General features: G+C 36.7%; 1 long non-coding RNA gene across 9 annotated transcripts in view; it reads left to right on the top strand.

Annotated features, from left to right (window-relative positions):
• The window catches only part of LOC140506244 (uncharacterized), a 444115-nt gene that overhangs the window by 274011 nt on the left and 153068 nt on the right, over nt 1–17036 (top strand). The window contains exon 8 of one of the 9 annotated variants that reach the window (XR_011967835.1): nt 10605–10719. The exons of the other annotated variants lie outside the window; for them this stretch is intronic. This is a non-coding gene — a long non-coding RNA (uncharacterized lncRNA). The remainder of the gene's footprint in view (nt 1–10604; nt 10720–17036) is intronic. 9 annotated transcript variants of the gene reach the window in all.

The raw sequence follows: 17036 nt of genomic DNA, 5'->3' as shown, positions 1-17036 counted from the left end.
ATAAATTCTTTTGGGGAGAGACAAACTCAAGAGGGAATAGAATAAATGGGGGACAGGAAAGGATGGAGGGAAGTATAGTCTTACACAACATGACTATTATGGAAGTCTTTTGCATAACTACACATGTATAACCTATATTGAATTGCTTGCCTTCTCAGTGAGGGATGGGGTGGGGAGGGAGGAAGAGAGAGAAGCTGGAACTCAGAGTTTTAAAAACTAATGTTAAAAATTATTTTTACATGCAACTGGGAAATAAGAAATACAGGTAATGGGGTATAGAAATCTGTATTTCCCTACAAGAAAATAGAGCAGATGGGGATAAGGGAAGGGAGGGGTGTGATAGAAGGGAGGGCAGATTGGGGGAAGGGGTAATCAGATTGTATGGTGTTTTGAGGCAGGGGAGGGTAGAGATAGGGAGAAAATTTGAAACTCAAAAGCTTGTGGAAATGAATGTTGAAAACTAAAAATAAATCAATAAATTAAAAAAAAAAGAAACCAGAAGAAAAGAAAAAAATAATTGCTTTTTGATTAATTGATTGTTTAGATCTGGGGATAAAAAAAAAAGCATGAGGTAGTTATTGCTACTAAGAAGCTTAGTTTCTATTAACAAAGATGGGAAATGTACATTAAAAGGCAATTCACAGTGTAAGACTGTATTTATTAATTCATTTAGGACTGAATGTGTTGCACAGACCTAATAGGCTTTGGAGGCTTCAGGAAGAACAAGGAGGGTTTGAGCTACTTCTTTAGGCCTCCTTAACCAGACCACTCAGAAGTCATCTTAGACTCTTCATGCTTGCCCGGCTATCATCAAGACAAATGAGGTTTTCAATTTAGAAAATGAATTAAGGAGAGTGTGAATTTACATTTTACCACAAAGAGCCCTGCAGTAGCAGTAGGTGAATCTTGGCTCTGCTGTTTGCTCTCTGTATAACTTTGGGTTAATCAGTTATCATCTATGGATAACAGTTCCTCTGTCTTTAAAAGGAACAAATTAGACTAGATGACCTCGTGGATGAAGCCCCTTCCAGTCCCCCTGCCCTTTTCCCTTCTCTCTACAGTGACTGTCCTCTCCTCTCTCCCTGCTCCTCTATCTTTCCTTCTCTGTCTACCTTCCCTCTCTTCTATCTTCTCTTCCATTTTCCATTTCTCTCTCTTCTTTCTCCCATTCACTTTCTTCTCTCTCCTTTTCCCCCTCTCCCTTTACCTTCTCCATTTTCCCTTTTCTCTCTCTTCCCTTTCCTCTCTCTGCTTTGTAAATATTATCATTTTAAATAATATAACTTGTTGATTCTACTAGCCCTAACTTACCTCTAACAAAGGCTTAAATTTCCCTTCCTTCCCAGATGCTTTTGATCAAGTATAGCTACAATTGTATTTGGGAGGAACTCCATTGTCTTGTCTCCTGACCCTTGCAGGCTTTGGTGATAGCTCATCATTTAGCAAAGAAATTGCCTTTATACAGTCCGTCAGCTTTTAAAATCTTTTTTTAGAAAACTTTTCCTTTTGTTTGCCTCGGTGTTCTTCCTGGATCCTGCTGAACCCCATAGTGCTTAGAATCAGACCAAAACCTTTGCTTTTGTCTCAAATGATCCTCCAGTCTTCAGAGAAGAGAGCAGGGACAAATTCAGAGAATTTCATTTCGGGTTCAGAGGCAGCGGGATCGGTTCACAGCAGTAGGAATCATCTGAGTATTTATTTCATTTAAGAAAATATTCCTGGGCTGAGGCCTCCACACTCAATTTTTCTATCTCCCATTGGAATGCATCAACCAATGTAACTTTTCCATTCTTTCACCATAGATACTGTGTTTGGACCAACACTATACATCTCTTGGCTGCTGATAGCACAGCCCCTATCAATTTAGTTTGAATTTATTAAACTCCATTTCTGAGCGATTGTGTATCATGGCAACTTTGAGGCTATATATATAGACTCCTGTCCTATATTTCTAACTTCTTCTCTATGTTTGTACTTCCCTTGGCCCTGAATTTTTGTGCTCCTCTGAAATCCCTGATCGCTTGCCATAAAATCTCTGGGCCTCTTTCCCACCTGTTCCCTTGTGTTATTTATAATAGGCCAAGGAGAAAATGCTCATTCAAATTTGAAAGAGGAGGATGTGTCAGAGAAGGGAAAGATTTGGCAATGCTATTTGGAGTTGGAACCTCTGACATAAAGAAAAAAGAGATGTGCTGAGCAAGGATTGCAGTAGAAGGTACCTATTGAGCCTTTGACAGTGAAGAGAAAAAATGTCCTCTGAGCTGGTGTCAGGGTAGGAGCATTTACTGGAAGTGTGATGCAAGATTTCAAGAATTGATTATTTTAGTGTGAAGGGATTGTTGTTTAAAAGTAAAACAGGTTAGAAATGATTATTGTCACCCTCATTTTGACAGGCCTAAAATAATTGAAGGAGTTGTCTATTGAGGAATATGAGAAAAAATTTGACCCTTGGAGGGAAATGAAGGTTTTCCACTGGATCTTGACCAATCACTATAAACTCCAAGGGTTACTGTTTTATGGGCAGAAGAAAGTGTAAAATGCTCAGGGCATCAGGCAGGCAAGGTTCATTGTTTCTAGAAACTTTTTATTTGCCACAATACCTGTGCAACAATCATAACTGTTTGCCTTGGAATAGCAATATTCCTTTTTCTTTGAATCTAGGCCTGTGATCTCATCAGCATGGAGAACTCCCTTTCAGAAATAACTTCTACTGTTGCAGATTGGAAACTCACATGAAATTCAGTCTTAGTTGCTGGAGGTGTTCAGAGGTTGAGCGACTTGCTTGGGGTCATATAGCTTATATGCATGGAAGTAGGATTTGAACCCTTATTTTCGTCATTCCAAGACCAGTCCTCCATTTATTATACCATTCCATCTCTCTATCAATATTATTTGTAAATTTTGTACTTAAGGTTATCTTGGTACATGTGTCCAAAGCAGAAGTGAACGAATCCTCTATCCAGAGAAGAATGAATGATATCAGAGTTTAAAAGTTACTAGAGTTTTCATTCAAATGTTAGATTTTTGGGGGCACCAATCAATTATATATCCATGGTCCTTTTATTTGAGTTTATTATTTTCTAAAATCTCTTCCTTCTTTAATGTTGCATGAATACCACTTGTGATGCTTTCTATTTGTGTGACTTTGGATAGATCTCATAACTTTCCTGAGTCTAATTTTCCTGATATATAAAATGAAGTGGTAGGATTAGAGAGTCTCTGAGATTCCTTCTGTTCTGAGTTTATAATTCATGATGAAGCTGATAGGTTTCCCCTTTCAGAGAACTCTGCTGAATCTACATGTAGCAAAACAAAAAGAAAAGGAAGAAATCCACAAAGCATATGGATATTTTATTTTCATGTCACCTCCAGAATGAAAGAAAAAAGCTGTGTGTCAGACTGCATTTTCCATCTGAATGTGTTGGTGACCACGTAAACAAAGTTCCAGTCAGACAAAATGGGATTTTGAACAATCGTATAAAGGTATATACAGATTTGTAGATCACTCTGGTTCTCTAAGTCACTTTAAAAGTAAGGATTACAAAGTGGGCGGCCTTCTGGTGCAGGTGTTCTGCATTGGCTGTCTTCAATTTTTGTGTGCAGTGGGTAATTAAGGGCTTAGTCCCTTTTCTTAGTATCTGAAGAGCTTACTGAGTGAACCTGTTTTTCACATTCTGACCCATGGTTTGCGAATTTGGAGGGGATTGAAATGGTAACCATATTCAATGCTTTTAAGCTGTATAATACTTTTACTAAAGGATCTAGACTTTAAGTGATTTGTATCCTGTGTTTTTCTGTGTTTTCAAATCAGTCATTTTATTTTATTTTTTGTGAGGCAATTGGGATTATGTGACTTACTCAGAGTCACACAGCTAGTAAGCATCAAGTTTCTGAGGTTGGATTTTTTGAACTCAGGTTCTCCTGACTGCAGGGTCAGTGTTTTCTATTCACTGTGCCATCTAGCTGCTCTTCTAAATTAATCATTTTAATCAACACCAAGAATGTTGCAAAACTACCTCACTGAAATCCATAGTCATTTGAAAGAGATCTATATAACCATCCATAATGGAAAAACAAAGTGAGGGGAAAATATATATTATAGGGAATTTGACATGTAGCTGGATGGACACCCCATTGAATTACTCTATTAATATCGAGCTCTTTGACAGGAGCTAGAGATGATCTGGATTTAAGAGAAAGAGATTAGACTGCACACATATGGGAATTGTGCAGGGTTTTTAATGATCCTAAACTGCTCAGTGCACCCAGAGTCCATTTATATGGTTACAAATCTTGGGACACCATGATCTTGGAAAAATCAAAATTGCGAATGTCCCAACAAGCAATGGAAAGACACCTGGTTATCTTGTAGAGTACTTTAAAGGTAGTAGGCACTTAATAAGAATTTTTTGAATGATATGTATAAGCGTTCTGTAACCTATTGCCAGTGGTGATATGTGCACAAAAAGTGATTCATCAGTCATTTGACTGATCATGGAGTAAGTATAAGACAAAACATATGGAAAGCCCTAATGCAGTGTTAGTATTTTTAAAATATTAAAAGAATCAGAGGAATCCTTCTATCACATTGGATGGATCTTCTCTTAGGGATTTGAGGGAAGACATGAACAAGAGATGCACACTATAAGGATAGGTTGTGATCTGTACCAGTGAAGGGAGTACCTATATTAATAAGATTCAATTAAGTTTTATGAATTGTATGAACTTTTTGTTGTTTGGTCATTCAGTCATGTCTTACTTTTTGTGACCCATGAACTGTTGCTCGCAAGGTCCTGCTTTCCTTAACCATCTCTTGAAGTCTAAGTCCGTGTTCATTGTTTCCATAACACTATCTTTCCATCTCATCCTCTGTCCCCTTTTCCTTTTACCTTTGAGCTTTGGGTCTTTTCCAATGAATCCCATCTTCTCATTCTATGGCCGAAGTATTTAAACTTCTGCTTCAGTATTTGACCTTCGAGTGAATAGCCTGAATTAATTTCTTTAAGTATTGACTGATTTGATCTCCTTGGATGAACTTAGGTCAATGAAATATGCACAGAGACTGATTTATCTCCTCGGATGAACATAGGTCTATGAAATATGTACAGAAATACGTGCATGTTTCTGAATGGATTATCTGGAGACAAGAATTTCCTTGAATAGAACCTTTTAATAAGGAACTATCACCTTCCCTACTTCTAGATCCTTTACACAGGGATCCTATTGGTCATCCATAGGTTGAGTTGATATTTATGCCAAAAATCTGAGTGAAAAGTAAACAACTCTTTCAATTTGCCAGATGCTCCGTCTGCATGATGCCAAATGTCTAGATATTTGGAAATATCCTAAGCAATTCACTGTGGGCCGTGGTCCCAGGCCCTATCACTGCTACTTTTGCCCCAGCTTTAATGAAATATTGGTTGCCATAAAACTGACAGGGTGAGAAACAGTTTTGTGCTAATGGGTTTTTGCTTCACTGGGATAGAGAAACAATTTTATCATATACAACAACTTGGGTTCCCCAGTGTCCTTACAATTTTAAGTTCCTCTTCTAGTAGCTGGGTAGTTTAGAAAATTTTGTTTGCTTTGCTTAGCGTAAATTTTTGAAATGGTATGATCCTGCCAAGTATGTTTTCAGCTTCTAATTTTCATTCAGAACTCAGTCCACCTTTAATAGCTGGGATGGCCAGGTGAGGGTCTAATCATAGCAGGGTTCATTGCATTAAGCTAGTCTCTAACTCATGGTCTATTCATGTTAGCTGAACACCTTAATGCTTTCATTTGTCTGATTTTCTTAATAAAGAGGAGAATGGGATAATTAGCTTTGTCACAATTAAGTAGTACAATACTGTCATACTGTAATGGATCTGGAATCTCACTGATATCGATAATCCCTTTTCTTCATCTATAAAATGAGGACCAGATGATCTCTATACCCCCTGCCAGGTCTAAATCTGTAGTGCTGTGAACTTAGTAGAATGTTGTCAAGCAAAATTATCTCTTTTATGTTTTTGTTTTTTTTAAATAAAATCTTATATGATCTTAAGAAGTATGTGGGAGGTACTGTGTTTGTGAGGATTTTTTTAAGTTTGCATTTTGTTTTGCCAAATCAAAAAAATTTATTCTCAACAAACTAAACACAATGAAGTTCTGAATTTTCTATACTTTTCAATCAATCAGTCAATCTTTATATTTCACACAAAGAGGTCCTACTTCTTGCCAAGGCATGCTCCTTTACCTTCCTAAGCTATTTAATTCAACCCTGTCTCCTCCTCTATGCCCCCTCTGTTATGTCCATGCTCTCACTTATCTTCTGTCTTTCCCTGTCAAATGGCTACTTCCCTACTGACTAGAATCATTTTCATGTCTCCCCAATCCTTAAAAAATTCTCACTTGATCCTTCCTTCTAATTCTCATGCCATATTTCTTCTGCACTTTGTGGCTAACCTTGAGGAGCCCCTTTACAATAGGTGCCTCCATTTCCTTGCCTCTTACTTTCTTTTTAATTCTGCTTTAATTTGGCTTCAGATTTTATCCTTCCACCCAAATGGATCTCTCCAAAGTTACCAATGATCTCTTAATTGTGAAATCTGGTTGTCTTTGCTCAATCCTCAGCCTTCTGACCTTCCTGCAGCCTTTGGTGCTCTCATTACCCTCTTCTCTTTTTCTTCTTGCTCTTTTCTCTAGGCTTTGGGTATATCACTCTCTCCTGGTTCTCTTCCTGCCTGTCTGACTATTCTTTCTAAGTCTCCTTTGCTGGATCTTCATCCAGATCTCACCTATGAACTGTTGGTGTCCCACAGGGTTCTATGCTGGGCCCTATTCTCTTCTCTCTTTATACTACTTTACATGGTGATCTCATCAGCTCCCATGGATTTAATTATCATTTCTGTGTTGATGATTCTCAAATCTACTTATCCCATCCTAGACCCTCTGCTGACCTCCAGTTATACATCTCTAGTAGCCTTTCAGACATCTTGAAATGGCTATCCAATGTTCATTCATTTCAGTTGTGTATGACTCTTCATGACTTCATTTGGGGTTTTCTTGGCAAAGATACTAGAGTGGTTTGCCGCTTTCTTCTGCAGCTCATTTTACAGATGAGGAAACTGAGGCAAATAGGGTGAAATGACTTGCCGAAGGGCACACAGTAAGTATCTGAGGTCAGATTTGAACTGAGGAAGATGAATCTTCCTGACTACAGATCTGGCATGCCACTGTGCCACCTAGCTGCTCGATTATCCAAAAGACAGTTTAAATTCAACATACGCAAAGATGAGCTCGTTATTTTTACTCCTAAACCTTCTCTCCACTTCAAATTTCTCCATTTATGTTGAGGGGACTATCATCCTCCCAGTCTCTCAGTCTCTCAGCCTAGGTCTTGTCTTTGACTCCTCACTCTCTTTCTCATTCCCCACATGCAATCTATTGTCAAGGCCTATTGACTTCACATTTGCAACATCTCTGAATATACCACCTCCCCTCCTCCCCTCCTTCTCTCCTCTGATACTGCTTTCACCCTAGTTCAGGCCCTCATCTTCTTATGCCTGGACTATTTCAATAGCCTCCTGGTTGGTCTGACTGTCAACAGTTTTTCCCCATTCAGCCACCAAGGTGATTTCCCTAAAGTGCCATTACAACCATGTTACCCCCATGTTTGACAAACTCCCTATCACCTCCAAGGTGAAATATAAACCAATCTGTTTGGCATTCAAAATCATTTATAACTACTCCTCCCCTTTCCAGTCTTCTTACATGTTAGACCTGCCCTTCACATACTCTGATCCAATGAAATTTCCTCTTTGCTGTTCCCTGAATAAGACACTCCATCTCTTTGCTCTGTGCATTTCCTGTGGCTGTTCCATGCCTGGAAGGCTCTGCCTCCTCATGTCTGCCTCCTGCTTTCCCCGATCTTCGTCAAGTCATGGTTAGAATCTCATTTATAGGAAGTCCTTCTGAACCCCTCAATTCTAACGCCTTCTCTCTGTTGATTATTTCCTGTTTATCCTGCATATGACTTGTTTGTATATTTTTGTTTGCATGTTTTCTCCCTCATTAGGTTGTGAGCTCTGCAGGAACAGGACCTGTCTTTTTCTTCCCTTTGTATCCCTAAGTACTTAGCATAAAGTTACTAAATGGTTATTGACTCACTACTTATTGACTGAATTGTGTGACTTGTTTACAAAAACTGCCTGCTCCTTGTTTCTCACCGGGATGTATTATTTTGGGATTGTACCTTTGCCAGCCTCAGTTCTTTTCCTTTCTCTTCCCCTTCCCTGTTTAACTCCCTTTTGTTTGTTGCCTTCTCCAATTAGATTGTAAGTTCCCTGAGAGTAGTGACTGTCTTTCTTTTTTGTATTTCTATCCCCAGCACTTAGCAGAATGCCTGGCATACAGTAGGTGCTTAATAAGTATTTGCTGTTTGTGGACTTTTATTGACTATTCACTGTTCCCTTTTCATACCTATACCAAAGATGCCTTTCATATGCATACAGATTATACTCATTTGTTTTGCTGAGATAGAAAAGTAGGCATATGAGTTGATAGTTATTAATATTTCATCAATCACTTTTTAAGAAAATAATAATTAGGTCTGAGATCAGCATTTTCTTTACCAGTTAGAAATCTGCTTCCTTCTGCTTATGCAGATGCATGTAAAAGATCCTTGGTTGGAAATCAGGTTGCACATGAATTCCTATGACCAAATAATCCATTACCTAATGATTACCATACATGCCCCTCTGTACTTAGCCAGGCTGAAAGATAGAAATAGGCTGTCTCCAGAGTCACACTTGAAGTCTTTTGAAAACAATCGTGATAGAAACTGGTAGATTTTGTTCTCCATTGTTAGCCTTCAAGAACCTCCAAATTAATGAGGGATCAGATGAAAGCTTTTGTGGAGGATATGACATGCATATATATAAATATAATATAAGGTAGCAGTATGGAGACAAAGGAGAGAACAGAAAAAAATGCATTCAGGGAGGAGGAGAATTCTATCAATTGGAAGAATTTATGGGAACCAGGGAATCTATTTCTAATAATCAAGGATTAATAATCAGTCTACAATCAAGGAATGTATTTCTACATGGAGGATGTGGCAAATGAGTTAAAGCTTTTATTGATTTTTTTTTAAATGAAAGAATGAAAAGGAGGGCATAGTCTTTGGGAATGGGTGACAACTGGTGCAAGTGCATGTAAATAATCATTTGTTGAGCTTTCCATCCCTCCATGGCTGACTTCTTCTAGTATTTTATTCCATTGGATCATTCTCTATCCTTTCTCTGAGTCCTTTGAAAATTTCTCTCCAATAATCTAAGTTTGCTTTTGTAATGGTGACATAATTTTGTAGTAGCAAAGCCAATGGCCATCAAGTATGCCATGACTGAGCAAGATGTGGTATGTGAATGTATTCCACTGTAGGAAAAAATAATATGATAAATACAGAGAAGCTTAGAAAGAATTCTATGAACTATTGAAAAATGGAGTAAGAAGAACAACATATGCAATGACTACAACATTCAAAATGGAAAGAATAGCAATAATAAGACAGTTAAAACTAAATGTGAGAAACTCTAATGATTAAGTTGAGTCTCAAAGAAGAGATCTGAGAAGGTACTTTCCTCTGAAAAGAGGGAGAGAAGACCCCTTCTTTTTAGAGGCTGGGGGCAATGGATGTGAAACATCATATAATGGCAGACTTTTACTGTGTTTGCTAGTTTCCTTTTAATTCCTTTAAAAAATTCATTGTCATAAGGAATGGGTCTTTTGGAAAGGGAGAGATATATTGGGAAATAATATAAGCTAATAATATGTTGATAATGTAAATTTATAACATAATCTAATATAAAACAAAATAGATGAAAATTATTTGAAAACATATAACAAGGATGTCAAACAATGCTTGTTTTCTTCTAGTCTATTTAAGATGATTTGGTCACTTTACCCTAGGATTCTCGTTATTTCTACCTCTGCAACTAGTTTCTCCCTGGAGAATCACGTCGAAAGGACCAGTTCTTTTTTTCCTTTTGAAGGATGAAAGGATCATATTAGTCCCTCTATAAAGTTTGAGAATTAGAGAATTCTGACTACAATATTACCACAGGGAGAGCTCCAGCAGATATCCAGATGTATCATAGTCTTCTGTTAGTTTTCATAATATTTTACAAATTAGTTTGTAGGCTGTTGGTCTCACCATTGGCTACCATGTTTCTCTGCTTGGCAAGGAGATGAGGTGTTTCCTGGTTGAGATAGTCCTGGATTCTTTTAGCTCCCCTATTTTTGGAGACTCAGCAGCTCTACTAAATAAAGCCTAAATATTTTTATTGGTTAAATGTCTATAAAGTGAAATTAGAGTTTGTTTTTACTTTTGTCTAATGCCTGTCGTTAATGGATCTCTTAACCAGTTCAAGATGGAGCTAGTCTAATTTAATGTATTTTATTTTTCTCTATTTCAATTTTTTTCTAATTTCATGTAGCTTCTTTATTCTGATTTCTTATTTGGTATTAACTTTGCTCAAACTGGTTGATAATTTGATAAAACATGCCTTACCCAGTATTTTCTTAAGACTTCATTGAGAATCAATTTCATTTTTTTTTTAAAGGTAAATTCTTTTGACTGTCTTCTTGAATAATCATGTTAGAGAAGGACGAGATTTTTGAGTGGTCTACAAGTCTCTGGCCTTTTTTATTTCTTGTTTCTGCACCATATTTTATGAGGTAGGTTTTGGTCATCCTTCTATTTCTACTTTTGTGTGGAAGACCAGAGAATCAAAGCATATACCTGCTTAGTCTGGATCATGTTATCAAAATTTTTAGAGGATTACTCTACTTCTTCACCCCTTATAATGGATGGTGTTATATAAGTGACAATTATTTTTATGATGAGTATTGCAAGATGAGATGAAAAAGAATCTCATAAATTATGTTTCTTTTTTCTTTTTTTGCCACAGGCTAAAACCATCTCATTTCATTCAACTGTCTAAGGAAAAATCGATGAAAAATTCTTCTCTTTAGTCTCATCTTCTTTATTTTTTCTAGTTCAATGTATAGTGATATCAGTGTGAGTTTGTGTTCTCTGTCAACATGTCTTCTCAACAGCTATTAAAAAAGATTATCCATTAAGAGTAACATAGTTATATTTAAATTAGTATATTTATACTAGTAGAGTACTATATTATTTTAACCGTTCTCTGCCATTTCCCCTTCTACTCTTGTGCTGTTAGAACAGAATAGAAGAGAGTTACTTAGGACTTAAGATCATTTCGTACTTTTATGTATTTCTTGAGTTGCTATAGCCAAGTAAATTCTTCAGCTAGGGGGTCAACTTATTGATGTCCCTCTCCATATTTTGTCAACAGAGCCCTAATGAGTGCTCAACATATCATTATAAGCTTACTTCTTTTTTAAAAGTCCCAGAACGATTGGATTCATGGGTTCATATTTTTCTTTTTCTCCTGTTGTTTTAGGGAGCTAGTCATACTGAATATTCATAGAATTCAGCTAGCCCCCATATTTAGGGAAGAAATTCCTTTTCTACATATAAAAGTGAGACTCTATAGTACAATTAAAAAAAAATCTCCACTGGCCCTTGCGTTTCCCCCCTGTCACTAACTCCTCTATAGAAAATATTTGATGTGAAACAAAATGTCAGCTTATCTTTATTTGGAAATAAAATCTATTATAAAAGTACAAATAGCAAATAAGCATTAAAAGAACAAGAAACTATAAAATGAGCAATGCCTGGCTAGTGAGGGAAGAAGTAGAAAATTAATAAATTCATTAGGTTTCAATAGCATAAGACATGCACATTTAGGCAAGCAGTTCTGGCAGATCATTCTTTAAGCAGATCAGCAGCCTGGAAGACATTCTAATTGTTCATGATTATAGTCAATTTGCAATTGATTCTCACTCCTGACTGCACTTTGCCCTTTACCCTTATCTGTAGAGCTCCCACATTCTCGGGTTCCCCTCTCTCCTCTTTGCCTTGGGAAAAGTATAATTCCCAGCAGCCCATGTGATATGTGGCTATACCAGGTCCATGGATAGTTGGCACAGTCTATTTCTAAGTCCATCCTTGAAACTTTTACCACTCTGAAGAATGTGCCATAGCATGTGATCTACTAGACGAAAGCCTTTGGGAACTCAGGTTTATTTCCATAATAACAATAAAGCTTTGGAATAGGACATTAGGTCTAGCATATTAAAGCTAAAAATATGATATTTCTCCTAGAATTTGTAAGATTCTACTGGTGCAACTTAGAAGCTAATTTTCTAGTTTACAGCTAGTCAAAAATCCCTCTTATCTGGTTTTCTTTTTACTTAGTACTCACTATGAATAAGACCTAAAGCCATAAAAGCAACCATTCAACAGCTATTTATTGTCTATTCTGTGCTCAGCACTGTCCTCAGTGCTTTGGGAATTAGGAGAGATCTCTAGCAGAGAGTTAAAGTATTTAATTGTGTGATAAAGACTATATATAGTAGGTTAAAAATAGAAAAATAGACTAAAGGAACACGCAAAATAATAGAAGATAAGAAAAAATTGAACTCCATAACCTAGTGTGAAATGACTTGAGAATATATATTACTTGGGGAAGAATTGATTATCTGATAAGAGATACTGGGAAAACTGGAGAGCACTTTGGCAGAAATCAGGTTTAGACTATCAGCTCATACCACAAACTAATCTTGTGCCATAATAAACTCAAAATAGGTACATAACCTGAACATTAAAGATCACACCATAAAATAATTAGAAGATGTCATCATTAAGTACATTTAATAGTTTTTAGTAGGGGGGAGAATTCTTAGCCAAACAAGGGAATAAGGTGATTACAAAACAAAAAAATTGGTAGTTTTGATTATGTAAAGTTGAAGGCAGCTAGATGGTGTCATATATGGTGCCAGGTTTGGAATCATGAAGGCCTAAGGTCAAGTCCAGCCTCAGACACTTTTTGTGTTTGTGACATAGCCTGTCTGTATGGTTTTGGAAAAGTCACTTAACCTCTTTCAGCCTCAGTTTCTTCATCTGTAAAATGAGGTGGTTGGACTTTGTGGCTTCTGGTATTCATTTTAGATCTCATGAAAAACTTTTGTGCAAGCAAAATCTATGAAATTAGGATAAAACATAACAAAACATAACAAAACTATTACCTGGGAAAAAAATCTGCATGAGATCTGTGATAAAGGTTTGATTGCTAAGGTACATAGGAAATTAACATGATTATATAAAACTAAGATTATATGAAACTATCCCATTGGATAAATGCTCAATGGCTGTGAACAAATAGTTTTGAAGCTTGCTCCTCATCACTAATGATAAGAGAAATGCAAATCAAAACAACTGAACTTTCATCTTGGCAAAGTAAGATGACAAGTTGGTAATTGTTAATAATGGAAGTGTTATGAAAGTATAACAATAACTAGCACACTAATAATGGACACCTTCCTTCTTGAGGATAAGTGATTACTTGGAATCTCATCACGATGCACACTGACTCAATGTTTGACACTCAACATCTCCCCATCACCTTCAGTTACCTCTTCCTCTCTGATTGGAGGGCTGGAGAGTGGAGCAATAAGCTCCTCCCAGAGCCTTCCTTCAGAATTTTCCTTTAGAATTTTCAGAACTTTTCAGGTCATTTGCATTTTCCATCAGCAGCTCTGCTTAGTTTTCACTCCATAGAACATGATGCCCCCAAGCATAGTACCTCCTACTCCCCCCAACTCTCTCTTTCTGTTTCTTTTTATGTGCTCTCTTCCCCCATTAAATTCCAAGCTCCTTGAGAGAACGACTGTCTTCTTTTTCTTATTTGTTTTCCTGGTTCTCACACAGCCTAGCACATAGTAGGAAATTAATAAATGTTTATTGAATTAAATTGAACTAATATTCTCCTGGTGGAGCTTTGAATTGCTCTGACCATTCTGGAAAGAAATATGTATTTATGTTTTTTTTAAAGTGACTAAAATATCCATTTTTTAACCTAGAAATCACACTGTCAGGCAAATACCCAAAGGAGGTCAAAGATAGAAGGAAAGGTCTCATATATCAAAATATTCCTGGAAACAAAGTAGGTAACCACTGACTGGGGACTGGCTAAAAATGGTGGTACATGAATAATATGAGATATTATTGTTTCAAAAGAAATGATAAATATGAAGAATATGAAATAATGCTTAGTAAAGTAAGCAGAACCAGGAAGAAAATAGAAAAGAACCAAAAAATGAAACTGAATATTGTAATTATAATGACTAAACTTGGCTTTAGATAAGAGAAGGGAAGCTTCATCTCCCGCGTTTCTTTGCAGAGGTAAGGGAAAATGAATGGAGAATACCATATATATTGTCAGACTGAATTGTTGTGTTGGTTAGTTTTTTGAATTTTTAATTTTTTTTAAATAGATGATGACTCATGATATATGGGAAGAGAAAGGGATATATTCACAAATGAAGGTGATACAAAAATAAAAGACAGCAATAAATGTGAAACACATGCAAAAGATTACATGCTTTCAAGGTATATAGGAGAGGGAAATTTGTAAAGGTTGAAATAGTAAGGAAAGGCTTTGTGGAAGAGATGGAATTTGAAGGAAGAAAAAATGGTATTCTACATGCAGGGGAGGAAGCAGCCATCTGCACAGAGGGCATGTTGAGGAGACCAAGGCACTCAAGATAGGGTGGGGAAGATTATGAAGGCATTATGAGGGGCCTTGCGAGCCAGGCAGAAGGGTTGGGATACAATGGATATGATGTAGTAGGTAGGGAACCCATGAAGGTTTTTGACTCAAGTCAATTTCACACCTTATAAATAGTTTTGGTTTTTATTTTTGATGGAGAGAAAAACTGAAACTAAGGGTTTAAATTAGGTTTAGAAGAGGCTATCAATTGACTTAAAGTAAAAATCGTGTCCCTAATTTTTATGAACAGTTGAGAACTGGCTAGCTCTCTAGTGCTTCTCACACGTGCACACACATACACACACGCAATTTTTTTTTTTTACCGTCTCTCTTTGTATGTTCATTGATAGAAGATTTACATTTGCAATTTTTGTCAGGCATTTTAGAAGGAAGAAAATTGTATATTAGAGTGTGACTTTTATCATCTTTCTTGTTATTGGAATGTTGCTAATTTTATTAACAGTTTCTAAAAGGGAAAAAAGTGAAATAAATGCTTTTTGCAACCCTTTCATTATCTTGTCTGCCCCCTTCATGCTTACTTTGCTGAAATCCTAATAAAGAAAAGTAGCTGCCCAGTAATTTTCTTTTCATCTGACATTTCGGAACTCCTCCAGTTCACTGCTGTAATGAAAATTGGCAGCTCTTGAGTAAAAGAGAAAGTGTTCAAAAGATAGCACCTGCTACGTGGACCATGAATGCGGCTTGTACGTGGAGAGCAAAAGCACTGAGTTAAAGATGTTGTCATTCTTCAAATATATTAAGGGCAGCCCTATTTGCTATCCTGAAGGGCAGTCCCCTCTGCAGGAGCTAGTATAAACCCATTCTATTCTTTTTTAAAAGCCTTGTCATAATTCATCTTACTGGTGAAGATCAGGAATTTGGCCTTTATAGACAATAATACCCCAGGGTCATTACCTTTTCTCTTTGAATTTTCCAGTGAGATGTTAGGGCATATGGTATCTTAGCAGCAATGTTATCAACGACTATGTTCATTTCTAGGTTGTGATGGGACACTGTCAGTTTGTTCAAGCAACATCAAATTGGTTTGTTTTATAATATAATAGAACAAAAACAGTGGGTTTGAGGATAGGAGACTTGGGTTCAATTCCTTGCTCTGCTACCTACATGACCTTGAGCATAAATCACAGGTTTTCATCAGCAAAAATAGGAGGTTGGGCTTAGATGATCTATAGGGTCTATTCCAGCCTTGATCTATGTATGTGAAATAGTTATAAAATAATGAGACTGGTCTGGACACACACCTCTCTTGCCTGATACCAGGAAAGCTGAGTCTGGTGGATTGCTTTGATTTGGGGAGTTCTTGATCTGCATCTAGACACTTGACAGTGTCTGGACTAGGTCCAGTGCCAATATGTTGAGACTCCCTGTAGTGGAGGGCCACCAGACCACCTAAGGAGGGTTGAACCTGAATAGGTTGAAAGTAGAGTAGGTCAGTTTTGAACTCAGGTCTATGAGAAGCTTCTGCTGAAAAACAAATAAAATAAAATATGGAGATTGACTAAACCAATAATAACAACAACAAATCAAAACTAATATACTAGAATTCGTACATTTAAATGAGTAGCATTTTGCAAAATAATCCTTTTGGTATGTTCATTTCAGTATTACTGACATTGCTTAAGTCTTATTTGGGAGCTATCTTTTAGAATTATCTTCAAAGCTAGTATATCAGTTACGTTAAAAAGCAAGTAGTCTTGTTTTATAGTTACATTGTTTTTGATTCAAATCTACTTTATTTATCAAACTTGACTCTAAATGAACTTAGATAATTTTCAAATATTGGGTTCTGAAGATAATTCATGAAACGAATTGTAGTTTAAAAGTTTTTGAGCAATGATACAATCACTGGGAAAATGTAGAGACTCCCTGGCATACCCACAAGGACTTCAAATGAAATATGTCCCAAGCTGAACTATGTTGCATTCAGTGTTTTTCTTCCTTGCCAAAAACCTGCTTTTCCTCCCCAACTTCCCTACTCTATTTTAACAGTGCTGCTCTTCTCCCAATAATCCAGTTTCAATTGATTGGAGTCACCTTTGACAGTTTCCTCTCCATCACCCTCTACTTCTTATAATTTACCAAGTCTTGTCCATTTTATCTCCACAAGATTTCTTGCATCTGTCACCTTTTAAAGACTTATGTGGCTCATTGTCTCCCTGTTGGAGCTCATCCTTCACACACCTGGAAGAATGGTCCCCATTGTATAATTACTTGTACACATGTGTATAGCATTTAAGTCTTTCCAAAATCTATCTCCAATCTACTTTTCTGGGCTTGTGTTACATTATCCTCTTTACTGCATTTTATGTTCCATTAAAATATGGAAAAACTAGTTTT

The sequence above is a fragment of the Notamacropus eugenii genome, chromosome 5 (genome assembly GCF_028372415.1).
Source record: "Notamacropus eugenii isolate mMacEug1 chromosome 5, mMacEug1.pri_v2, whole genome shotgun sequence".
Classification (NCBI taxonomy): domain Eukaryota; kingdom Metazoa; phylum Chordata; class Mammalia; order Diprotodontia; family Macropodidae; genus Notamacropus; species Notamacropus eugenii.
This window is presented reverse-complemented; position numbering and strand designations above follow the sequence as displayed.